At 39.9% G+C, this 26594-nt stretch overlaps 1 pseudogene; it reads right to left on the bottom strand.

Annotated features, from left to right (window-relative positions):
* Window positions 1-24738: 24738 nt before the first annotated feature.
* LOC131921588 (integrin alpha-5-like) overlaps window positions 24739-26594 on the bottom strand; it is a 41647-nt pseudogene continuing 39791 nt past the window's right edge.

Genomic DNA, 26594 nt, shown 5'->3' with positions numbered 1-26594 from the left:
TATTCCCCTTTAAATAAAAACAAACATTCTATGGAATATCTTTCTGTATGCTGTGAACATATGCTGTTCCCATTGGCTAATGAATAAGCTGCTTTGGCCTATGGCAAGGCAGCTTAGAGGCAGGAGGAAAATCCAAGGAGAGAGACAGGAAAGAGAAAGGTGAAGTCTGGAGAGGCACCAACCTGCTGCCCAGGCAGCAACATACTAGCAGGCCAGAAAAGCCATGGAACACATGGCAAAATATAGATTAATAGTAATGGGTTAATTTAAGATATAAGAGCTAGCTAGCAAGAGGCCTGCCATAGGCCATACAATTGTAAATACTACTAAGCCTCTGAGGATTATTTTATAAGTGGCTTTGGGACTACCAGGCTGGGTGGGACCATGAGGCTGGGTGGGACTGAAGAAAACTTATAGCAACATTTGGCTGCCCAACATTTAGAGAGTCTAAAACAGAGCCAAAAACAGTTTCCTATTTCATGTCTCATGTGAGCCTCAGTACAAAGATGCCACAGTATGCCAAAGTACAGAGACATGACAGCATTCAGGCTTGAGGGCAGCATGGTGGATTCCCACAGGAGTACACAGTGCTGTCTCCAAGATGCACAGCATGCTGCATGACAGATTCAGCTTTTACTTATACAGACAAAAAGAGTTTATGAGCCAGCTGCATGTTGCCTGATGGAAGCATGGACCACAGAGTTGGCAGGGTAATCGTGACTCTCTTGGGTACCTCTGCCATGTAAAAAAGCTGAAGTGAGTGGACTAAGCAGCCAGGGTTGCCACTTCAATCTGAGACATGCTACAGTTTGCCATGATCATAAAAGGATTATAGATACACAAAAGACAGATTCAGATGGAATAAACATCTAAATGGTTTACATTATGTGAAAAAATGTATGTAAACAATTCCTATCCACAAATCCAGCCCTACAGAAAGCACTAGAAGGAAAAATCCCACCTAAGGAAGTTAGACACACCCAAGAAAACACAGGCAATAGATAATCTCACATCAACAAACACCAAAGAAGAGAAACACACAGCACTACCAACCAAAAAAAAAAAAAAACAAACAAACAAAAATTAACAATCACTGGTCATTAATATCCCTTAATATCAATAGACTTAATTCACCTATAAAAAGACACAGGCTAACAGAATGGATATAAAAGCAGGACCCATCTTTCTGCTGCATACAAGAAACACACCTCAACTTCAAAGACAGACACTACCTCAGAGTAAATGGCTGAGAAAAGTCTTTCCAATCAAATGGACTTAAGAAGTAAGCTGGTATAGCTATCCTAATATCCAACGAAATAAACTTCAAACTAAAATCAATCAAAAGAGATTGAGAAGGGCATTACATACTAATCACAGAAAAGATTCAAGATGAAGTTTCAATTTTGAACATTTATGCACCAAATACAAGGGCACCCACATATGTAAAAGAAACATTACTAAAGTTTAAATTACACATCAAACCCCTCACATTAATAGTGGGAGGCTTCAACACCCCACTCTCACCACAAGACAGATCTGCCAGATTGAAACTTAACAGAGAAATAAAAAACCTAACTAATGTTATGACTTAAATGGACTTAATCAATATCTACAGAACATTTCACCCTAACAAAAAAGAATATACCTTCTTCTCAGCATCCCATAGAACTTTCTCTAAAATTGACCAATACTCCATCAACAGATACAAAAAATTGGAATAACCTCCTGTATTCTATTGGACCACCATGGATTAAAGTCAGATTTCAACAACAACAAAAATTACAGAAAGCCTACAATCTTAGGGAAACTGAATAATGCCCAAATGAATCATCAATATGTCAAGGAAGAAATAAAGAAATTAAAGACTTTCTAGTGTTCAATGAAAATGAACGTACTACATACCCAAACTTATGGAACACTATGAAGTCAGTGCTAAGAGGAAATTTCATAGCACTAAATGCCCACATAAAGAAGATGGAGAAATCTCACACTAGTGACTTAATGGCATACCTGAAAGCTCTAGAACAAGAAGAAGCAAAGTCACCCAGGAAGAATAGACACCAGAAAATAATCAAATTGAGAGCTGAAATCAATAAAATAGAAACAAAAAGAACAATACAAAGAATCAATGAAACAAAGAGTTGGTTCTTTGAGAAAATCCACATGATAAACAAGCCCTTATCCAGACTAAGCAAAGGCAGAGAAAGAGCATCCAAATCAACAAAATCAGAAATGAAAGGGGAGATATAACAACAGACAATGAGGAAATCATCAGTTCATACTTGAAAACCTATACTCCACAAAATTGGAAAATCTGAAAGAAATGGACAATTTAATGGATAGGTATGACATACCAAAGTTAAATCAAGACCAGATAAACAAACCAATAACTCCTAAAGATATAGAAACGGTCATTAAAAGTCTCCCAACAAAAAATCCCAGGACCAGATGGTTTCAGCACAGAATTCTTCCAGATTTTCAAAGAAGAGCTAATACCAATACTCTTGAAATTGTTCCACACAATAGAAACAGAAGTAATGTTACCAAACTCTTTTTATGAGGCTACAGTTACTCTGATTCCCAAGCCACATAAAGATGCAACAAAGAAAGAGAATTACAGACCAATCTCCCTCATGAACATTGATGCAAAACTACTCAGTAAAATATTGGCAAACAGACTCCAAGAAAACATCAAAAACATTATCCACAATAATCAAGTGGGCTTCTTCCCAGAAATGCAAGGATGGTTTAACATACAAAAATCTGTCAATATAATACACCATATAAAATAACTGAAAGAAAAAAAACACATAATCATTTCATTACATGCTAAAAAGGCCTTCAACAAAATCCAACACCCATTCATGATAAAGGTCTAGAAAGATCAGGAATACAGGGAACATACCTAAACATAATAAAGGGAATTTACAGCAAGCAAATAGCCAACATGAAATTAAATGAAGAGAAACTCAAAGTGATTCCACTAAAATTAGGAACAAGACAAGGCTCTCGACTCTCCCCACATTTATTCAATATAGTACTTGAAGTTCTAGCCAGAGCAATAAGACAACAAAAGAGATCAAGGGGATACAAATTGGAAAGGAAGAACTGAAACTTTTACTATTTGCAGATGATATATGCAGATAGTATACATAAGTGATGCCAAAAATTCTACCAAGGAACTCGTACAGCTGATTAACACCTTCAGTAATGTGGCAGGGTACAAGATTAACTAAAAGAAAAATCAATAGCCCTCCTATATAAAAATGATAAATGGGCTGAGAAAGAAATCAGAGAAACATCACACTTTACAATAGCCACAAATAATACAAAATACCTTGGGATAACTCTAACCAAGCAAGTGAAAGACCTGTATGACAAGAACTTTAAGTCTTTGAAGAAAGAAACTGAAGAAGATAACAGAAAATCGAAAGATCTCCCATGCTCATGAATAGGTAGGATTAACATAGTAAAAATGGCAACCTTACCAAAAGCAATCTACAGATTCAATGCAATCTCCATCAAAATCCCAACACAATTCTTCACAGACCTGCAGAGAACAACAATCAACTTCATTTGGAAAACAGAAAACCCAGAATAACTAAAAGAATCCTGTACAACAAAGCCACCTCTGGAGGCATTACCATCCTTGACATCAAGCTCTACTATAGAGCTATAGTAATAAAAACAGCTTGGTATTAGCATAAAAACCAGCATGTGAACCAATAGAATTGAATTGAAGACCCTGACATTGACCCACACACCTATGAACACCTGATTTTTGACAAAGAAGCCAAAATTGTACAATGGAAAAAAAAAGCATCCTCAACAAATAGTGCTGGCATAACTGGATATCAACATGTAGAAGATTGCAAATACATCCATATCTGTCACCATGCACAAAACTCAAGTCCAAGTGGATTAAAGACCTCAATATAAAACCAGTTATTCTGAACCTGATAGAAGGAGAAAGTAGGAAGTAGTCTTGAACACATTGGCACCAGCGATTATTATCTAAATATAACACCAGTAACACAGACACTGAGAGCAACAATTAATAAATGGGACCTCTTGAAACTGAGAAGCTTTTGCAGGGCAAATGACACAGTCAATAAGACAAAACAACAGCCTACAGAGTGGGAAAAGATCTTCACTATCCCCACATATGACAGAGAGCTGATATCCAGAATATATAAAGAACTCAAGAAACTAGACATCAAAATACCTAACAGTCCAATTAAAAAATGGGCTATAGAGCTAAACAGAGAATTCTCAACAGAAGCATCTCAAATGGCTGAAAGACATTTAAGGAATTGCTCAACATCCTTAGTCATCAGGGAAATGCAAATTAAAATGACTCTGAGATACCATCTTTCACCCATCAGAATGGCTAAGATCAAAAGCACTGAAGACAGCTTATGTTGGAGAGGATGTGGAGCAAGGAGAACCCTCCTACACTGTTAGTGGGAATGCAAACTGGTACAGCTACTTTCTACTTTGGAAATCAGTATGGCACTTTCTCAGAAAATTGGGAATCAATCTCCCTCAAGACCCAGCTATACCACTCTTGGGCATATACCCAAGGTATGCTCTATCATACCACAAGGACACATGCTCAACTATGTTCATAGCAGCATTATTTGCAATAGCCAGAACCTGGAAACAACCTAAATGCCCTTCAACTAAAGAATTGATAAATAAAATGTGGTACATATACACAATGGAGTACTACTCAGCAGAGAAAAAACAATGACATCATGAGGTTTGCAGGCAAATGGATGGAACTAGAAAATATCATCCTGAGTGAGGTAACCCAGACTCAGAAAGACAAATATGGTATGTACCCACTCATAAGTGGATACTAGATACAAAGTAAAGGATAATCAGGCAACAACCCACAACTCCAGAGAAGCTAACTAACAGGGAAGATCCAAAGAGGGATGCATGGACCACCCTGGGAAGGGGAAATAGATGAGATCTCCATAAGTAAACTGGGGATGTGGGGTGGGCAATGGAGGGTAGGGGATAGGGTATGAGAACATAAGGGAATGGAATAGTTGAGCTGGAATAGGGTGGGAGGAGGAAAGCAATGAAAGAGATACCATGATAGAGAGAGATGTCATGGGGATAGAGAGAAACCTGGTACTAAGGAAGTTGCCAGAAGTCCCCAAGGATGACCCCAGCCTGGACTACTAGCAACAGTGGAGAGGGTGCCTAAACTGAACTGGATTGCCCCAGAGATTAGACCAGTGAATACCCAACTGTCATCACAGAGCTTTTCTCCAATGACTGATGGAAGCAGATGCAGAGATCCACAGCCAATCACCAGGCATAGCTCCAGGAGTCCATTCAAAGAGAGAGAAGAGGGATTTTATGAGCAAGTGCATCAGAATCATGATGAGGAAGCATGCAGAAATAACCAACCCAAACTAGAGGGAACTCATGAAAGTTGGATCAATGACTGTGGAGCCTACATGAGACTGGACTTGGCCCTCTGCATGTCAAGAGAGTTGTGCAGCTTGATCTGATTGGGGGGGAGGGGGCTGGCAGTAGGATCAGAATCCATCTCTGGTGCATGAGTGGGCTTTTTGGAGCCCACTACTTATGATAGGACACCTCATGCAGCCTTGAGGCAGGGGTAAGGGCTTGGACTTGCCTCTACTGGATATGCCTCCCCATGGGAGGACTTGCCTTCTTGTGGGTGGGAGTGGAGGGTGGGTTGGGAGGGGGAAGTTGGGGGGACAGGAGGAGGGGAGAGGGGGATCTTTGACTGGTGTGTAAAATGAACAAAAAAATTTTCTTAATAAAAAAAAGGGGGGAAATAAAGTATATATGTTGGTTTAGCTTAGCAGCCCCCACAATCAAATGTTTCTCTACAGTTAAAAATCCCAAAGATTATCAAGGGCTATTGAGAGCCAGCTTCAAGGCCCTCTCAGAGTTTAAAGGGAAGGCTACTGCCAGCATAAGGCTCAAAGTTTCTGAGGGTTAAAAAAAAATCTCTCACTCCATGCTTCTTCATGCCAATTTCTTTATTAATCCTCTTGTGCTGCAAAGTTTTTCGGGTTTATATACACACATATAACAAAGGCAGTTTTCTAGCAATCACAAAGTTACAGAGCTAGAATTTTTTCTCAGGAATATGAAGCAGATAGGAGTTATCCCATGTGTCATCATCAGCATTTTTTTTTTATTGTTCTGGGGAGGCATGACTAGAACAGCACCTGGGCAGCACCAAGAGGCAGAAAAGCTGATTCAATAAGCTTCTAAATTCTAAGGAACTTTGTGCATGATACTACACTGCTAGGTTAATACCCTGTATCAATAAACCAAGGTGAGAACAGGTATAGGGAATTAATAGTTTTTAGGGTAGATGGAGGTTAGCACTTTTCCAAGTCAGCAGGAGAAGTTAGGGCACTCACTCTCCCTTAACAGGAGGGATGGGAATCAAATGAGCTTGGACGTCCCTTTATCTCTGAAAATGTGATGTATTTGAATGATTCCCTTCCTGACCACATATCCTGCCAAATGGGAGATAATCACAGGGAGCTAGTTTCTAACGTTTGTCTCAGGGAATGGAGCAGAAATTAAATCATGGGAACCAAGGTTATTGATGGTGTGGCTAGATTCTCTTGCCAAAAGTCCCACAGAGTGGAGAAGTCACCCAATATGAAGCACATGGGAAAAACTGTTCCCAATAATTTACACACTGCTGGGTCTTTTTTGGGGATGGGTCCCATTCAAAGAGGGGAGAGCTTATAGTTTCACAAGAGATTCACTGCAAGAACAGACATAATAAAAGGCAATAATCCTAGCATCTTGTGACTGGGTCTCCTCCGTCAGAATGCATTAATTCTGGTGGGTTTCTTCTGCTTTATCAGCTGAAATCCTACTGTACCATAGCAACAGACAATACAATAATATGGAGTATCCAGACTCTCTGTGGTTTTTTTCCATCTTTACATGGCTTTTTTTATTACTTTACTGCCTTTTTAAGGATTTACTTTATTATTTTAAAACTATATATTTCTTTTTTATGAATGTCTATATCTTCTCTTTTCTCTCTCAAGCCTGTGCATTTTTTAAACAGACTGTGACCAATTTAGTGGTTTGTTTTTATCTGAATCTGTTTTATTATGTTTCTTTTAACCTTAAATCTTCCATGTAGCATGCTGCCAGAGCTTGTATTGATATCTTAAGCCTGCAGGAAATGGCTGGAAGAAGGCTCTCTGTACCACAGCTCATGTGAGAGACTGTGGGAGCCTGCCACACCACTTACCTCATGGTGGCTGGTGGCCAGCTCCATCTCACAGGCAGCTGAGGGGAGATGCATCTCTGCACTGAGACTAGGAAGCCCAGTTCAGCCCAGTCCCATCTGAAAGCAGCCTTGTTTTATAAAATAATCACTCAGAGCTGGGCAGTGGTGGCTCATGTCTTTAATCTCAGCACTTGGGAGGCAGAAGCAGGCAAATCTCTGTGAGTTTGAGGCCATCCTGGGCTATAGAGTGAGTTCCAGTACAGGCTCCAAAGCTACACAGAGAAACCCTGTCTCGAAAAAACAAAACAAAATCAAAAACACTCAGAAGCTTAATATTAATTACAAACTGTCTATGGCTCAGGTTTATTGCTAGCTAGCTATTACATCTTAAATAAACCCATTTCTATTCATCTCTGTATCGATACATGTCTTGTGGTTTTATCTGTGTTTTATTACATCTTGTTCCCTTGGCAGCTCCCAGTGTCTCCCCAACTCTGCTTTTCTTTTCTCTCTATCTCTCTTGGATTTCCCACCTGGCAATATCATGTGTTACCATAGGCCAAAACAGCTTCTATATTAACCAATAGTAGCAACACATGTTCACAGCATATAGAAAGACCATCCTATAGCATCCAAGTGGATCAAAGACCTCAACACAAATCCAGTTACACTAAACCTGATAGAAGAGAAAGTGGGAAGTAGCCTTGAACACATTGGCATAGGAGACAACTTCCTGAATATAACACCCATAGCACAGACCCTGAAATCAACAATTAATAAATGGGACCTCCTGAAACTGCAAAGCTTTTGTAAGGCAAAGGATACCATCAATAAGACAAAACAGCAGCCCACAGAATTGGAAAAGATCTTCATCAACTCCACATCTAACAGAGGGCTGATCTCCAATATATATAAAGAACTCAAGAAACAGACATCAAAATACCAAAGAATCCCACTAGAAATGGGGTACAGATTTAAACATAGAATTCTCAGCAGAAGAATCTCAAATGGCCAAGATACATTTAATGAATTATTCAATACCCTTAGCTGTTAGGGAAATGCAAATCAAAATGACTCTGAGATACCATCTTTCACCTGTCAGAATGGCTAAGAACAAAAACACTGACAGCCCACATTAAAGAGGATGTCCACATAAGGTGAACACTCCTACACTGATGTGTGAGTGTAAACTTGTACAGCCACTTTGGAAATTAGTATGATGGTTTCTCAGATAATTGGGAATCAATCTTCCTCAAGACCCAGAAGTACCGCTCTTGGTCATATACCCAAAGGATGCTCAATCATATCACAAGGATACTTGCTCAACTATGTTCACAGCAGTATTATTCATAATAGTCAGAACCTGAAAATAGTTAATATGCCCCTCAATTGAAGAATGGATAAAGAAAATGTGGTACATTTACACAATGGAGTATTACTCAGTAGAAAAAAAACATGATATCATGAAATTTGGAGGCAAATGGATGAAATTTTTTAAAAAATCCGGAGTGACATAACCTAGACACAGAAAAACATGGTATGTACTCATTCATTAGTGGATATTAGATGTAAAGAGAGATATTCAGGCTACAACCAACAGCCCCCCAGAGATGGTAAAAAGGAGGACACTAACAGGGATGCATGGATTTCCCTGGGAAGAGGAAATAGATGGTATCTCCTGGGTAAACTAGGAGAAGGGCGGGGGAGAAGGGAGGGGATAGGGGATAGGAACATGAGGGATGGGGATGGTTGAGTTTGGGATGAGACAGAGGAGGGGAATAATGAAAGAGATATCTTGATAGAGGAAGCCATTATGGGGTTAGGGAGAAACCTGGTGCCAGGGAAACTCCCAGGAATCCACAAGGATGATCTCTGTTAAGACTCCTTGAAATAATGGAGAGAGTGCCTAAACTGGCCTTCTCCTGTGATCAGATTAGTGAATACCCTAACTGTCATCATAGAGTTTGTCCAGTAACTGATGGAAGCAGATGAAGAGATCTACAGCCAAGCACCAGGCCAAGCTCCTGGAGTGCAGTTGAAGAGAGAGGATTATATAAGCAGAGGGGGTGTCAAGATCATGACAGGGAAACTCACAGATAGCTGACCTGAGCTAGTTGGAGCTCACGGATTCTGGACTCCCAGCTAGGGAGCCTACACAGGATGGACCTAGGCCCTCTCCATGTGGATGACAGTTGTGTAACTTGATCTGTTTGTGGGGTCTCTATCAGTGGGATCAGTACCTGTCCCTGGCATATGAGTTGGCTTTTTAAAACCTATTACTCATTCTGGGATGCCTTGTCCAGCCTTGATGCAGGGGGAGGAGCTTGGTCCTGTCTCAACTTGATGTGCCATGCTTTGTTGACTCCCATGGGAGGCCTTTCCTGTTCTGAATGGAGATAAAGGAGAAGTGGGGGGGAGGTAGAAGGGAGGAGAGGAGGGAGGGGAAATTGGTTGGTATGTAAAACAAATTTTAAAAATTTAATTAAAAAGAAAATTTTTACAGGTTAGTGTGCACTGGAAGTTCCACACCAGCTGTTGAGAAATATAAATATCAGCAGAGGGATGTGCAGCATAACCAGTGGGATATAGTTTTCCCACTACTCTTGTTTTTATGTTTTATTCCAGGAGTCATTTAGAATAATAGTGAGATGGTTATTTAGGTTTTGAAACAGGAATGGCATCCTTGATTGGGGCAGTCCATTGACCCAATCTCTTGGTTTTTTCCCTCATAGATTTCCTGAAGGGAAAAATATCAGTGATAGGTGTTGGGTTGAGAATTGGGGAGTTGAGCAGTTGCAGGACAGGTTTGTAATATAACAAAGACTGTGATTATAATAGCAGAGAGTATGCTTGGGATGGGGATTATAGCTTGGGCAGTGGCCACCAGATCATGGATGTCCTTTCAGACATCCTTGCAGAACAAGAACATCTCCTTTGTCCCTGACCATTCAGTGAGAGGCAGGTCGTATTTCTGGTTGGCAGGGTGATGTCATACATTTCTGGCTGGACCCAAATAAGCCTTGATTGGACCTTTCTGTGGAAAAAAAAAACACTTTCTTTTGTGAGAAGGGAGTCAGGTCTCTTTCATATTTTATTCATGGGGTAATGCCATCTTACCAAGAAGGGAGGATATTTGGAGTTTTTTAATATTGTTCTTTTTGTTTTTAAGTTGAGTCCTTAGAGTTTGATAGGTTTTGATTTGGTTGGGTTTTTGGATTTTTATGATCCCTTATCCCTGGGGATTGTAAGGAATCCCCAATGGGCAATCTCCCATTGTGGGCAGAAGGCCTTAAATTGGGAGCTAGTATAGGTGGAGCCATTGTTAGCTTTTTGTTAAATTTAGGACAAGGTATGTGAACCATACCCTATAACAAATAGGGACTGAGGGATACTGGGAGAACCTGGAAATCAGGTCTAGCTTTGATATGTTAAATAGGAACCTCAGCCTCTTTTCCTAGGTTTGAAAACAGATAAACATTAGGGACAGAAGATAAAGTTTAAAATTGGCTTTTATTAAAATTTTAAATACTGACCAAGATGGATTCTAGTTTACAGTAGGATCTAATAACCATCAGGCTAATGGAACCCAGATAGGAACTATCATTTAGTTATTATATTAATGATGTAAGAGTCAATAGTAATTAAGAGAAAGCAGAAGGGCCAAAGGCCTTGTGAAGAACAATATGTCTTTGTTCTGCATAAAGCAGGCCAAGTGTTTATTATTGAACAATTTTAATGAATCTACCTGTTGATAAATTTGAACCCATTTGTGTGTGTGTGTGTGTGTGTGTGTGTGTGTGTGTGTGTGTATGTGTGTGTGTCAGTTGGCATTATAGGTAGTCATTGTATCCCCTATGTCAGGGAGTTTTCTTTTGACTTAGTCTTATTTAGCAATTGTTATGGGGGCAGGGACAATATACTCTCTTCTGTTAGCTGCTTTCAGATGAACTGAGGCATAGGTTGTCAGTGCCCAGGAAGGCTGAAAGGCTTGTCAAAGGTTGGGCAATGGGGCATTTATTAAATACATTTAATTATCTGCTCTAGGTGAAGGGACAGGGAGCATTCATATCAGCTGGACTGGTTCACATCAGTTTTCAGCAAGTCCAGAGCTCAGCAGCTTGTAGTTTACAGGTTCTAGACTGGGTAGACGTTAAAATTTGGAGCGTAAGAAAAATCTTACATTTGGAACCTTTTTTGATTGATTTGTTGTCAGATGGATTCAGGCCTTATGACTCTCATTCTTTGAAGCTTATATAAATTTCAGTTTACCAAAGGAGATTGAAGTTTTAGATATATTAGCATAACAATTGTATTGAAATCCATACTGTAGAGAAGTCAGTTAACTGGTGTCTACAAAACAGCTAGAACAGAGCCAGGTGGTGGTGGCACATGACTTTAATCCCAGCACTCGGGAGGCAGAAGCAGGTGGATCTTTGTAAGTTCAAGGCCAGCCTAGTCTACAGAGCGAGATCCAGGAAAGGCGCAAAGCTACACAGAGAAACCCTGTCTTAAAAAACAAAACAAAAAACAAAACAAAACAAAACAACAACAAAAAACAGCTGGAACAGATTTATACACCTTGAGGTCATAGAAAAGTCTATGGCTTTGGTTAAAAAGCGTGAACTTTTTCCTATGTCCAGAGAGTCAGATAAAGGTTGGACAGAGACGTCTTTAGTGTGATGAGAAGCACCTTTAAGTCTATATTTAGAGAACAACCAAAGGAAACTTAAAATCGAGCTTGTGACTAAACAATAAGTAGTCAGTGTTTTCAGAACAAGATTAATAGCTTGTTAGAACTCCATTTGTTAATGTTAAAACTCTGAAATTTTGAAATCTTAGCACAATAATAGCATAGAATTGAAAAGAAATTTGAAACATTTTTATATACCTTAAGTCATCTTTATAACTTTACAAATTGTACTCATTTATTTATCTGAAAACACCCTTTTAAATCCTTACCACCCAGATCTTAATGTTCTTAGACTTCTGTAACTTGCATTTATACACCTTAATACATCTTCTTAGACTGTAAAATATTTTTATAGATCCTCACAACTTAAGGTTTAAACTTCATACCTTTTTAAAAATCTAATCATTTGCCAGGAGACATAGATGGTTGATTACTGAGAGCAGTCATTGTAGAGTGAGTTCTTTTAAATAATGGAATAGTAAAATGTTACATTAAAATCTGTTTTGCAGATTTATCTCTATTCTGAGTCTGGTAACAAGGTACACTGTATCTAGACCTAGTAGGAGCTCTAGGAGAATGAGGCCTGCAACCTGAATTTTACTCACAAAGAGAACTGAGAAAGAAGCTGAAGTTTTGTTATTGTTAAAGCTACTTATTTATCAAGATTATATTATAATAAAATCTTTTATGAACTTAAAATGTCTTAAAAACAGTAAATATTTTTAAAAGCTGTTTCTTCAAATATGTCTCACATTTTTGTAATTTAAATGTAAAGTTTTGAAAGTTCCTCTTAAGATCTTTCAAAAATAAAGTACATAAAGTTTAAGATCTTTCAAAAATAAAGTACCCTTTTTTACTTCAAGAGGAAAAAACAGAGCACAACCATAATCCACAGGAGGTAAAAGCAAGCTCTAATTGTGTAGATTATTGATTATTTTATATTTGAGATTTATTTATAAACCTTATTTTTAGGACAAGACAGGAATTATCACACAAAAGTCTATCCTAATATAAAAGTATCTTGGAGACCTGTTGTTGTCTCCTTGGGAGGCCCATTCCATGTGGTCACCTTTAAATGTAGTGGTGAAGTCACATGGCATTCATTTTCTCCAACCCTATCAAAAATGGCGACCACCCATGTGGCTGTCTAGAGATGGCAGCAAGCCACATGTTGCTTATATGCCAGAATGGGATCATGGCACACATCTCTTTAAGATTACCTATGCATTGATTTTTAACTATCAACCACATGTTACTAGTTAACCCTTTTTACAGATTTAACAGATTTTTAATGAAATTCAATGAAATGAACTTATAAATATTGAAGTGTAAAATGTTTACACAAACAAGTCCAGTTTTTTGGCAGTTCTGCTTTGCTCTCTGTGCCATGAAATTCAATCTGACACAGGGCATAAACATGCTTGAATCTACAGGAGGGAAGAGCCAGACCCCAACTCTAGAAACAGGTTTTTAATAAAATAGAACACCAAAAACCATCTAAGCTTTTGCTGAACACACAAGAATGCACAAACAAACTTTCTAATGACACAGATTTCTCAAGAAATAGACAAACAAAAACTTCTCATGGGAAGGATAGTTTGTTTCGAATTATATAGATTTTTAAACCATGCCTGATGGGCAACTTATAAATCTTGAGATAAGAGTTAACAGCATAACTTAAAAATATAGAGAAAAGATTTTTAGTGTCTTTTAGGCTTCTGCAGACAGGATCATAGCTCATGGGAGAGGGAAGGGAGCAGAAAAGGAGATCTCCAGGTGGTGCTTCAGGCTGTAGGAGCCAGCCTAGCACACACATGTGTAGGGGAGAACCAGCAGTTGCAGGTACTGCAGGGAGGGGTGGCTGCCCCCGCACTATGAAAGGAACAGTAATTCTGGCAGGAAATGAACCCCTTGTGGAAGGGAAAACATCTGTATGGGTGGAGCACCGAGAGGGGGGCGGGGCGCTGAGAGCCCTGTGTGGATATCTGGCTTCCTCATCCCTGGGATTAAATTCAGCAAGCACTCTTGCTAGGGAGTATCTGCATGCATGCTGCAAAGGCAGCAGCTTTAGACATTGCAGGGAAGGGCAGGAGCCTCTCCATTTCTGACTCCCATGTTGTAACAAACATACGGACATGAAATTTATGTAGTTTAGGGAGAGACAGAGAGCATAGAGAAACAAGCAGGTTTGGGAGCAAAGGAAAAGGAGTAGAAAGTGGAGAATTATTTTTATTTTTTGATCGCTCAGCAGTAGTGGCCTGCGACCCTGCCCATGCTATAGTGGCAGCCCTCGGCAGGTGGCTATGATGACACCCGCCATTGCCCATCCCTCACTAATAATGGGGCTCTTCAGTATTCTGTGGGCACCACAAGGAAGTTTATTGCCTACTTCAGAATGCTCTGAGTACACCAAGGGGAATCTATTGCCCAGTTCTGGATGCTTTGGAAATTGTATGAAACTCTATTGCCCTTATCTGGATGCTCTGGGTGCTTCCCAGGCATCTGCATGGGGACTTATCACTTTCTTCTGGATACTTTGGGTACTGCAAGGTGGTGCATCATTCCCATCTGCTCTCTGAAAGTACTTCATGGGAACCTATCACCCTCTTCTGGATGTTTTGGGTACTGCATCACATCTAACACTATTCTGCATGCTTTCTATGGTGGTGTGAATGAGTATAGATTCCATAGCATCAGCATCGTAGATTCAAATACTTGGTTACCAGGGAATGACATTATTTGAAAAAATTAGGAGATACGGTCTTGTTGGAGGAGGTGTTCCACTGGAGGTTACAAAAAGCCCATTTGAAGCACAGAGCCTCTCCCTTCTGTCAGCTGATCTGGGTATAGATAGAATTTTTGGTTACTTCTCCAGGACCATGTCTGATGCCCTGCTGCTGTTTTACACAATGATTATAATGGACTAAACCTCTGAAACTGTAAGGAAGCACCAATTAAATCCTTTCTTTGTAAGAATTGCCATGGTCATGGTGTTTCTTCAGAGCAATGCAAAACTGTATAAGACATTTGGGTACTGCATGGAGATCTATTACCTTCTTCTGGGTGTTTTGGTACTATTGCCTTTTCTGGGAGCTTTGGGTACTGCATGTGGATCTATTGCAGATGCAAGTGAATGGAGAGCAATCACCCATTTCCAGATTTTTTTTTCCCTGCAAGGAGATCTCTTGCCCTTTTCTGGATTCTTTGAATACTGCATGGGGCTCAAGTGGTCTCTTCTGGGTACACTGAGTACTATAAGTTAATCTATCACCCTCTTCTGCCTGTTTGTCTTACTGCACAGGGCTCTATCACACTCTTCTAGGTGCTTCATGTACTTCTGGGGACCTCTCGCCTGATTTTGGTTTCTTTGCATACTGCACGGAGATTTAAATTGGGATCTATCGCCTCCATTTAGATGCTTTGGATATTGCAAAGGATTCTATTGTTGATTTCTGGATGCTTTGGGTACTGCATGGGGATGTGCATGGAAATCTATTGCCCTCTTCTGTGTATGCCTTGAGTTCGAGTTCCTGCCTAACTTCCTTCAATAATTAACAGTGATATGGAAATGTAAGGCAAATAAACCCTTTCTTCCCCAACTTGCTTTTTGGTCATGGTGTTTCAAAGCAACAATAGAAACCCTAACTAAGATAGGAATGGAGGAATTATCACCCCTTTCTGCCTGCTTTGGGTACAGGAAGGGAATCAATGACAATCTTCTGTTTGCTGAAGCGACTACATTGGAAGCTATCACCTTATGCTGGATACTTTGGGAAAGGCATGGCATCTATCATCACCCTTGTCTAGTTGTTCTGGGTACTGAAAGTGGAACTTCCCCCTGTTTCTTGATGCCCTCTTCTGGGTACTTGTATATTACATGAGTATCATAGTGGGAATCTATCACCCACTTAAGGATTCTGTGCGTATTGAAGGGGGAATCTATTTACTTCTTCAGGAAACTTGAAGTACTCAAAGAGTAATCTATCGCCTGGTTCTGGATTCTTTTGATACTGCATGGGACTCTATCTCGCCTTTCTGGACACTTTGGGAAAGGCATGGGGATCTATCACACTCTTGTGGCATATTTTGTGTACTGTATGGGGTTCAGCATAGGGACCTATTGCCTTTTCTGGTTTCTTTGTATAGTGCATAGGGATGTATTGCCCACACCTAGTCACTGAAGCAAATGGATAGGTAGCTATCATCCTCCTCTGGATGTTTTGGATACTACATGAATATATACAAAAGAATGCAAATCTCTGTTCACTCAGGATGGGGCTGTGGGCTCATGTGGCCTAGGTTTGAAGGGCCAGAATGTACAGGCAGCTGCCAAGGCTGGGCAGATCTATTTGTACTTCCATACAAATTAGCCAGCTACAGACTTACACCAGTACCTCTGACATAGATGTTGGAATGATTAGAATATTGGAAGAAGGGTAGCCCATTGTGTATATATTAGGCATGAGGAGTAATGTAAGAACTGGGGAGACACCTTACTCATTCAGCTACCCTCCCAGTATTTCTAGATAAGAATGAAGTGTTCAGCTAGGCACAGTGATACATTTCTGTCATCCCAGCACTGCTGACATGAAGGGTAGAGGGTCAGTAGGCCAAGGTCAGTCTCCACTACATATGTAGTTGGAGGCTAGCCTGGGCTACATGTAACTCTGTCTGAAAAATAAATAAGTAAATAAATAAATAAAAATTAAAAAATAAGTTAAAGTGACTCTACTGGCTAATGGATACCACAAGGGCTGTGTCCATCCAGGCCAGAGTGATGTGACAAGGAGAGGTGGGGCTGGGTCCTGGAGGAAGCATGTACATGGGTTGAAGGAGTGTGAGCAGTGGTGCAGAGCAAGATTGATGTGGATATGTGGGTGAGGCAGATGTGTGGCTGACTTACATGCCCATGGTTGGCCAAATATCAGAATCTCAAGTCTGAGTACTAAGGAGTGGGGTGCTGGGGGAAGTCACAAATTCTTTATGACAGACAGGACAGACAGAGGCTCTGACTTCCAGGGAAGGCTGGGCTACAGAGGAATACTATATCTCAAAAAAAAAAATGCAATAAGGATCGTTGAGATGGCTCAGTAGATAAAAACACTTACTGCCAAACCTGACGAGTTGAGTGTGACCCACATGGTAGAACTAGAGAACCCATTCTTGAAAGTTGTCCTCTAAACTCCACACACAGATTGTGTCTTGCAAACACACAGATAAAGTAATAGTTGGTGTGGGATATGATTACACTGTGAAACTTTGAGATTGTATTGAGATTGTGGATCAAGGGCAGAGCCAGCAACTAGCTGACAGAAATTAGCCACAAAGAGGACAGAGAAGCCAGGAAGACAGATAGAGCACAGGAAGGAGAAGGGAGGTACTTAGAGATTTGCAGTCTTTTTTGGTTTGGGATAAGTAGAGAGATGCTTCTCTTGCTGGGTCTCCATCCCAAAAGGAAGTTCAGTTGATTGCTTCTCAGCTTCTCTGATCTAGTAGGTTTTCACCCCAACATCTGACACTTGAGTGTTTATTGGTAAATAAAATGATAGAGACTTTGTTAAAACCTATTTTGGCAGCTACTGCTGAGCCCATGGGACTTGAAATTCTGGCAGTCTGCAGTCTGAAAGGCTGGATGTTGACTGTGGGGCCATGGGGCACAGATAGTAGTTGAAATATCCATAGATTTAGGTGTGGCTCCTAAGTCAACAGAAAAACATTTGCCAAATTTTTGTTTTTAAATGCAGGGTTTCACTGTGTACACAAAATAAAATCAATCTTAGAGAAAAAGAAGAGGAGGAGGTGAGGAGGTACCTTAGTGTGCAATGTGTGTAAGCATGCATACCTGAGTTTGATGCCCAGACCTGACATATGCCAAGCAGATGCCTTTTTTCCAAAAAAGGCAAGCTCCAGGTTCAGGGAGAGGCCCTGTCTTAGTTAGGGTTTCTGTTGCTATAAAGAGACACTATGACCACAGCAACTCTTATAAAGGAAGGAAAACATTTAATTGGGGTTGACTTGCAGTTTCATAAGTTTAGTCCCTTATTATCATGATTGGAAGCATGGCAGTGTGCAGGCAGACATGGTGCAGGATAAGGGAGCTGAGAGTTCTACATCTTGACCTGCAGGCAGCAGACAAAGACTGTGTGCCACCCTAGGCATAGCTTGAGCATATGAGACCTCAAAGCCTGCCCCCACAGTGACACATTTCCTCCAACAAGGCCTCTTAATAGTGTCACTCCCTATGGGTCAAGCTTTCAAACTTGTGAGTTTATAGGGGCCATTCCTATTCAAACTACCACAGACCCTGTCTCAGGAGGAGGGCACATGTTGGTGTGATCACATGCCTGGTCAAAGAGCAGGGATAAACTCATTCTCTGAATCTCACCCTCATAGATATAACAGAAGGATAGATCTTGTTTTCAAATCCAATCTGTTAGTCTGTGTTTTGAGGAGGGATTTGAGACCATTGATATTGAGAGTTACCACTCTGGCCTCCATCTGTGCACCCACCTACACACAGGTACCCACACACATGTCAATATGTGTATACACATAAGAAAGTTTCAAATTAAAACACATTTTAGATGTAATCCCAGAGTATATCAAAATTTACAAGATATATATATATATATATATATATATATATATATATATATATATATATATATATATATATATATATATTCTAAATTTTGCTAAGGAATTAATGGTCATATAGAGTACTAACTAATTCTAGAAAGAAAAAAGGCTTCAATTAGCTGCCTACACATGTCTTTGTGTTCAAGTCTCTTATCAGTTTTCTGCAGGAAATCACGGCCAGGCCTAACATCAACTGAAGTCTCCAGGAAAAAGATAGGGCCCCACAACAACAACAACAATTCCATGTGGACAATAATAATATCACTAAGCTGACAAACATCATCTACAAATCAGCTTTGAACTACAAAGTGCTCAGAGCAATTTTGAGAGGGCTAGCTGAGATGATCCAGTCTCAAAGACTACTTTGAATAAGGATGAGATAAACCCTGAACTTTGGCATTATACACAGACTGGATAACGAAGGATATAGTTACCTTTCCTAGAATTTGACAATTAACCTAAAATTTTTCTTTTCAGGATAAAGATACCTTTGCCCATACCCAGCAGGAAGTAATTTTAAGAATACGACACCCACATTCCCAAAGAGGTAGTGTGGGGCGGGTGGGTTTTTTTGGTCTTTTAATGGGTTTTTGGTCTGGGATAATTTTCATTGTTTAGGGGGGTTGGTTACAAGTTGTTGTCAAGGGTTAGGAAAAGGGCTAAGCAAAGGAGATTAGATTTAAGGTTCTTGTTTTAAAAAAAGACAATTACTAGTTTTAAATACTTTATATTGGATTGGATTGTTTTATATTATATACAAATTATATATATTGAAATTGATATTGTTAGAAAATGTTATATGTATATTTCAAATTGTACTTATACTGTTCATTTAACAATGTAATGCAATTTTCTGATCCTTGAATGTTATTATTACCAACTATTAGGATATAAAGAAATGAAAGTTAGTAGTTAGACATTATAATAGAACTTGTAGTCATATTAGGTATGTTTTCAAGATTGAGCAGATATATTTTAGATAGACAGGTCATCTTCAAACCCTTCAGAGATCTATAGAATATGGCATTTAAAATGTTTCAATAACTTAGAAAATTTTTCTTTGACTATGAGACATGTCAGCTCCTGGCAGTACCAATCTACTTCAGAGAAAATAGGGGCATTGAAGAAACTGCATATGGAGTTAACTTTCATTGTGGCAAAAGTTAGCCAATGGACAACAAAGTATCCTTGAATCAACTGCTGATAATAGGACAAAATGGACAGACAGGACACGAAACAAAGGACTACTGATTCTTGCCAAAACAAGTGTGGTTATGGATTTATCAAAAGGCATTTTCTAAGGCCAGGACAATATGACACCATCCCTGAAGTGGCCTTCACAATCCGGAAAAGGTACAGTGCCCTTTTCTTGGAAGGCAGCTGAACAGGCAGTGGGGAGATGGCTTCTGATGTGCAGTGGAATGACAGCTGAAACAGTTATTCTTGAAGAGTAACTAAACTCGTACCTCTCAATAGTAGACTGGCATTTAATAGAGGGATGTGGAGAAGAACGGGATGCTGAGATGAAGCCACATACACACATAGCCAAGAAGAATGGACAGCTGAATTTAAAAAAAATCAATAATTTCCAGAATTTAAAATCCTGAATCACGACAGTACACTAGTGGAATTCAGGTGTTTCTGGTACATGGACTGCTCTCACCCAGTGTGAGGTCGAACTATTGACCTTGTGTACATCCTACTTCACAAATGAGTCTGTCAGATACAATAAGCCTATAGGCTGAAGATGATGCCCCAGCACTGTGGAGAAACCTCAGGTGACTATCCAGGCAGCTGGCGGTTTCTGTCAACTCACATTTTTTTTTGGAAGCTGCTTGCACACACTTCCTGTTTTTATTTTTTATTAAATAATATTATTTCCTTCTTGGGTCTCTGAGGGAGTTGAAGATTAGTTAGTTATAGTTGAAGATTAGTTAGGATAGAAAGTGAATTAGGTACATTTTGGACTTACCAAAATAGGATAAATAATGGAATTATTTTCTCTGAATTTGTCAAATACAAATGGACTAGACATTGTTTAGGTATTTATTACTTGCATATATAATATATAGTTATTGTACTTTTGTATATAGTTTTTCTTATGTTAGTTATAACCTTTTTCCTTTTTTCTTTTTATTAAAATAGAAAAGGGAAAATATGGTGATATTTCATTTGTACTGAAATATGATTTTATTTGTATGTTAATAAATAAAGTTGCCTGGGGGTTAGAGCTAATAGCAAGCCATAGCAGGCCGGGTGGTGGTGGCACACGCCTTTAATCCCAGCTCTTGGGAGGCAGAGCTAGGCAGATCTCTGTGTGTTCAAGGATACAGCCAGCATGGAGACACACACCTTTAATCTCAATACCAACCATAGAAAACCTGGAGGTCTGTACAGACGGGCAGTATGATGAGGAGGTCATGTGGTTGGGTTTACAACCAATGAAAAGGCAGAATAGAAACTCAATAAAAAGCACAAACACACAGGAAGTAGGTCTCTTGCGGAGAGGTAGGACAGCAGTGGCAGTGAAGGGTAAGGTTTTTAATTTCAGCTCTTAGCTATTGCTCTGACTTCTTGGCTTTCATCTTTGAATCGGCTCTGTGTTTCTTATTTAATAAGACGGTTACACCTACACCAGAGAGTAAGTAGACTCCAAATTGTGCCTACTGAAAAGACTTCACTATCTTTGTTTTATGAGTGAGTGGCTCCCTAATAATTCAAGCTGGGTTTGAACTCATGACGTACCTTAAGCTCGTCTGAAGTTCAAGATCCTCTTGAATCTACCTCAATTCCACATCCAGCATCTCAGTAGTTCCTAGAGTGGAGGAAAGTATGGGGCCTGAGAGACAAGGAACTGACATATGAGCACCCATGTAACTGACCACTAAAAGGGTGATCATTCCAAAAGGTGTCCTATCCTAAAGAACCTGAATCTAATACTTAATATGTTCTATCTAAGATATTATATATATATATATATATTTATATATATATATATATTTATATTTATATATATACACTACGTTGTAACTATAACTGCTAGTCTTCAATCCCATCAAAGACCTGAGAAAGAATATAATGGTACTTGAGAAATGGAAGATGGATGCAAGCAAGTTTTGGGAATCTTGCAAAAGTAGACAGAGACAGCTGTCAGCCTGGACAGTCACCTAATGTGACCATTTTGTGCCAAGAAGACAAACTTCCAAATGGAAATGTCTTAGAAGCCCAATGTTCTCTTGGGATCAAATTGGTGCTGCCAGGAGCAATTGTGTCTCATGTCAACAGAATTCTACTTTATTTAAATGCCATATTCTCTAGGTCTATGAAGTGTTTGAAAATTACCTGTCCATCCGATCTATGTATCTGTAAATCTGGATAACCTAACTAACATAACTATAGAGATGACAAGCATAGGTGACTATAAATCTATAAGTCTTATCTATCTAAATAAACTAAGGACTAAGGCTTCATGTAAACAAGTTAAACAGTCTATAAGCAAATGTATGGTAAAGGAAGATGACTTCAAAATTGTGACAATACACAAGATGTTTATAACAGAGGTAGGAATGTATAATGCAATATGACAATAATTTAAATATATATCAATATACAGAATATCCTAAACAGAAGTAGAACATACATACAGTATGACAGATACAAATTTACATTTGTATCAATATACAAATATTTCAAATAAGAGTAGAAATAGCCGGGCGGTGGTGGCGCACGCCTTTAATCCCAGCACTCGGGAGGCAGAGGCAGGCAGATCTCTGTGAGTTTGAGGCCAGCCTGGGCTACCAAGTGAGTCCCAGGAAAGGCGCAAAGCTACACAGAGAAACCCTGTCTCGAAAAAAAACAAAAAAAAAGAGTAGAAATATATGTACATTATAACAAATATAGTTCTGTATTTGTATCAATATACAAATTATCTTAAACAGGAATATAAAGATAGTTTACATTTGTATCAACATATAAGAATCCATAACAGTGCAAATTATCTAAGGCTGCTATTTTACTAAATTTGTTTACGAGTATATACAATAATCTACAATAATATCTTATACCTATCCATTCTATTTCTGTTTTTCCCTTTTTTTGAGACAATTTTTTTTTTCTTAAAGAGAATACTGAGTTTAATATTTTCTTCCACCCCCAACCCTATAACCATCATCCACAACCCTGAGAAATACCAAACCTTAGGGAGAAGGGGCGTCATTTTCTTAGAATTGCTTCCTGATGTTTAGGAGGTGATGGTATCTCTGTTGGGTACTGTGAGAAAGCTCAGACAGTTAAATCTCAGTTAGACTAACTGTAGATTCCACAGCAAGTCTCCGAGTAATGGATAAGATTGTCTGAAATTATGGCAAGAAGTGTAGTATGATGATGATTACCATGGCATCATTCTGGATTGGGTAGAATTGTTGTTGGGGCCCCATCTTCCTTCTGGAGACTTCAGAGATTGCTATTGGAAAAACTTATTTTTTATCAAAATGGAAAGTTTAGATTTAAAGATGACATGACATGTAAGAAAGGATTCCGAGAAATCAAGAGTAAGCATGGAGAGAATTAGAATCTTAAAGACAAAGGTCCCTTTTTATTGGTTTCCTTCTGTCTCACACCAGAGGGCTCTTTTAATATGGGACTGAAGAATCTCTCAACCTTTTCTTTTAGTAATATGCTTTGGTTTAGAGAAGGAGTGAACCAACTCCATCTCCAAAGCCAGCTTGATTTATAATTGAATTGGAACCACAACTTTTCTAGATTGATAGAGATCTGGATGTCAGACAGTGAGATTTTACCCTGTGTAGATTGGTACCAATAGATTCTTTCTTTCTGCTGTAAACATCTGGATATCCAAGGCCTTATGATTTCTGGAAGATGGGTAATTCCATTATCCTGGAAAGACAAAAACAGAACCCTACCCCAACCTTTGATTGTTAAATTTTTCTTACAACTTGTAGAGGTGTCACATTGGTGGGTGAGCTTTTGCTTCTCCTAATCAAGGGGTTTTTCCTGTTCAAATCGAATTTTTATTAATTTTGTTGGTATTTTCACAAACTCTTCAACTAGCCAAGAGGGGCATGATCTGTCATATTGGAAAGAACAACCTGTAGATGTAACCAACCATCTTATTAAATAAGAAACTCAGAACCAATGCGAAGAAGAAAGCCAAAAGGTCAGAGCTAAGAGCTAAAACCTTACCCTTCCTCCTGCAGTGGTCCTACCTCTCCGAAAGAGAGCTACAACTTGTGTTAAAGTCTTTATATAGACTTTCTGTTCTGCCTTCTCATTGGTTGTAAACCCAACCACATGACTGCCTCATCACTGCCTAGCTGTATAGACTTCCAGGTCTTCTATGGTTGGTGTTGAGATTAAAGGCATGTGTATCCAATGCTGGCTGTATCCCTGAACACACAGAGATCTACCTAGCTCTGCCTACCAAATGCTGGGATTACAAGCATATGCCACCACCGCCCAGCTTTCCTATGGCTTGCTAATAGCTCTGACCCCGGGGCAACTTTATTTATTAACATACAAATAACATTTTAATACAAATAAAATATCACCATAACAACCTCTTTAGAAAACCATGATCCAACTTTGCTCAGTTGTTGCTGAAGGGAAGTTTTCAGTGACTGAGCCACTGGTAACTTGCCCAGAAGCCAGTAAACAACCCCCATCCATGTAGACAAACGCAATAAAATACAACAAAAGACATGAAAATAGAATAGAAAAGATATGTTGAGAAGATGGTTCCAGAAGAATTGGGGTTCCAGAATTAACAAGAGGAGCATGAGAGAGGAACAGGGTGCATATAATCAAAATGCGTGTGCACATGTGTGGAATTGCCAAAATGCTGGCCTGGTTTACCACCCATACACACTGCATCAGGGCTCCTGTCTGAGAATTTAAGGAACACAGCAGCAATTAAAATCCACTTTGCTATTGCTTTTGAGACAAGGTCTCACTCTGTACACAGACTGGCCTGAAACTTATTGCATAGATTATGCTGGCCTAGAACCCACAGCAATAATCCTAAAATAGGCCTTCTTTATAAAGCAATGGACTGGTATGTACCTCCTCTGGCCATCTCTCATAGACCTTGAGGACTCACCAGGCACTTCCCTCTTCTGTTGCCCCAATTATCCAGTTCCTAAGTGCTGTCATTTATACTAGATTCACCTTTCTTTCTCCTCATGTGGCTCAACCCTGACTTATCTTGCAACTCCCACTCACCTCATTGACATCATAACAGCAGGGCCCATATCTCCCTCCTTCTGAGACTGGTCTTGAGGATGCCAGTCATTGATAGGGAACAGCATAGCTTTGGGCTTAGAGATGCTGAAGAGGAGGGTGGTTCAGAGTGGGCAAGAGGGACCCATGTGTCCTTCTCTAGAAGTCTATCACCCCTCCCTCTAAAGAACCCATTCAGCCTAGGCACTGACCCATTAAAGAAAACCTGGGCTTGAGCCTCCATAGAGAGCAGAAAGGAGGCCATGCTGCTTCATGAGTTGTTCAGATTCTTGCTACAGGATAGAGGTAAGAGTGAAGCAGTTTGATGAGAATCCCCAGGCACCAGGCTCTGATACCTGCCTCATCCTCCCTTCTTACATTCTTAGCTCAATCTCAAACAAGGCCCAGTCACTCCCAACCTGGAAGAAAAACTGGATGGTTTTCTTTGTATCTTGGGGATGAGAACAGTGAACTGAAGGCCACCCAAGAGCTGTGAAACAAGGAGGACTAAGGGGCTGTTAGTTGGGGTGTTTAGCTATGTGCTGAGGCAGCAGGACCCTGCCCTGTGCTCTCTCCCAGGCCTTCCTTTTCCACACCTGATTTATACTGGTGCCTGCCTTCATTGGGTTGCCCAGGTCAACCATCAGCTGTTAGCTCTGGTTCACAGCAAAGTAGTCACAGCTCAGGCTGGAAAAGTTCTGGGGACAAGTGGGCACAGGTCAGTCAGGTTTTGGTATCCCTCTTAAGGGGATCACTACTGCAGCCCCACTTAAGAGTCTCTTTCAGAGCCAGGTGTTGCTGGAGAATTTCTCTCCAGCTCCCGCCACCAAATCCCAGATCCCACTTATAAAATAAACACACAGACATATTAAGTACTAGATTCAGGTTCTTTAGGATAGGACACCTTTTGGAATGATCTTTGTAACATGCCATTTACCTATACTCTATACTTCTCTGGATTTTAGTATGTTTCTTGCTTGATATTGTTTGCATTGGTTGTAGTTCCATCTTATCTAGGTCATTATCCCTCATTATTCCTGGACAATATTTGATAACCATTCCTTTGTATATAGTCTTGTATTAGGTTAGAACCTTCTTATTTAGACAAAAAGGGGGAGATGTAGTGGGTAGCCATTCCAGCTTTGATCTGGAAGTTCCAACCCCCATTGAGATTTCGGCAACTGTCACGCCTACAAGGTGGGGCCAAGGGAAGTGCCTGGAGACCCGAGATCTGGATGGGCCAGTGCTCTCTCTGTTCCGGGACCTTGAATGGTGGAGGTGGACCGAGCAGAGCTCCAGAGAACACCGCTGGACTGTGATACACCTTCCCCAGACTCCGCGACCTACCTATCCCTTAATTTGTAAGTTATGCCATTAAATAAATCTCCTTATAACTACGTGGAGTGGCCTTAATAATTTCACCAATATTCAGGCATGGTAGTGCATGCCTTTAATCCTAGCACTCAGGAGGCAGAGGCAGGTGGATCTCTCTGAGTTCAAAGCCAGACTGGTCTACAGAGTGAGTTCCAGGATAGCCAAGGATACACAGAGAAACCCTGTCTCAAAAAAACAAAACGAAACAAAAAAGAGTTCCTCCTCATCCTTGGGTGTCTGAGAAGTCCTGAGTACTCAGCCTCCAGAGAGGCTATGACCCAAAGTTTAGCCTCATAGGTGCCACTCTCATCTATATTTTGGGCATGGAACATCAGGTTCAGTGAGTTATTATCACCCAAATACACATGTTTCTTCTCCCTAGAGGGGACATGCAGGGTAAGG

Source organism: Peromyscus eremicus, chromosome 11, assembly GCF_949786415.1.
Source record: "Peromyscus eremicus chromosome 11, PerEre_H2_v1, whole genome shotgun sequence".
Lineage (NCBI taxonomy): Eukaryota > Metazoa > Chordata > Mammalia > Rodentia > Cricetidae > Peromyscus > Peromyscus eremicus.
Note: the sequence above shows the minus strand (reverse complement) of the source record. Positions and strands in the feature narration are given on the sequence as shown.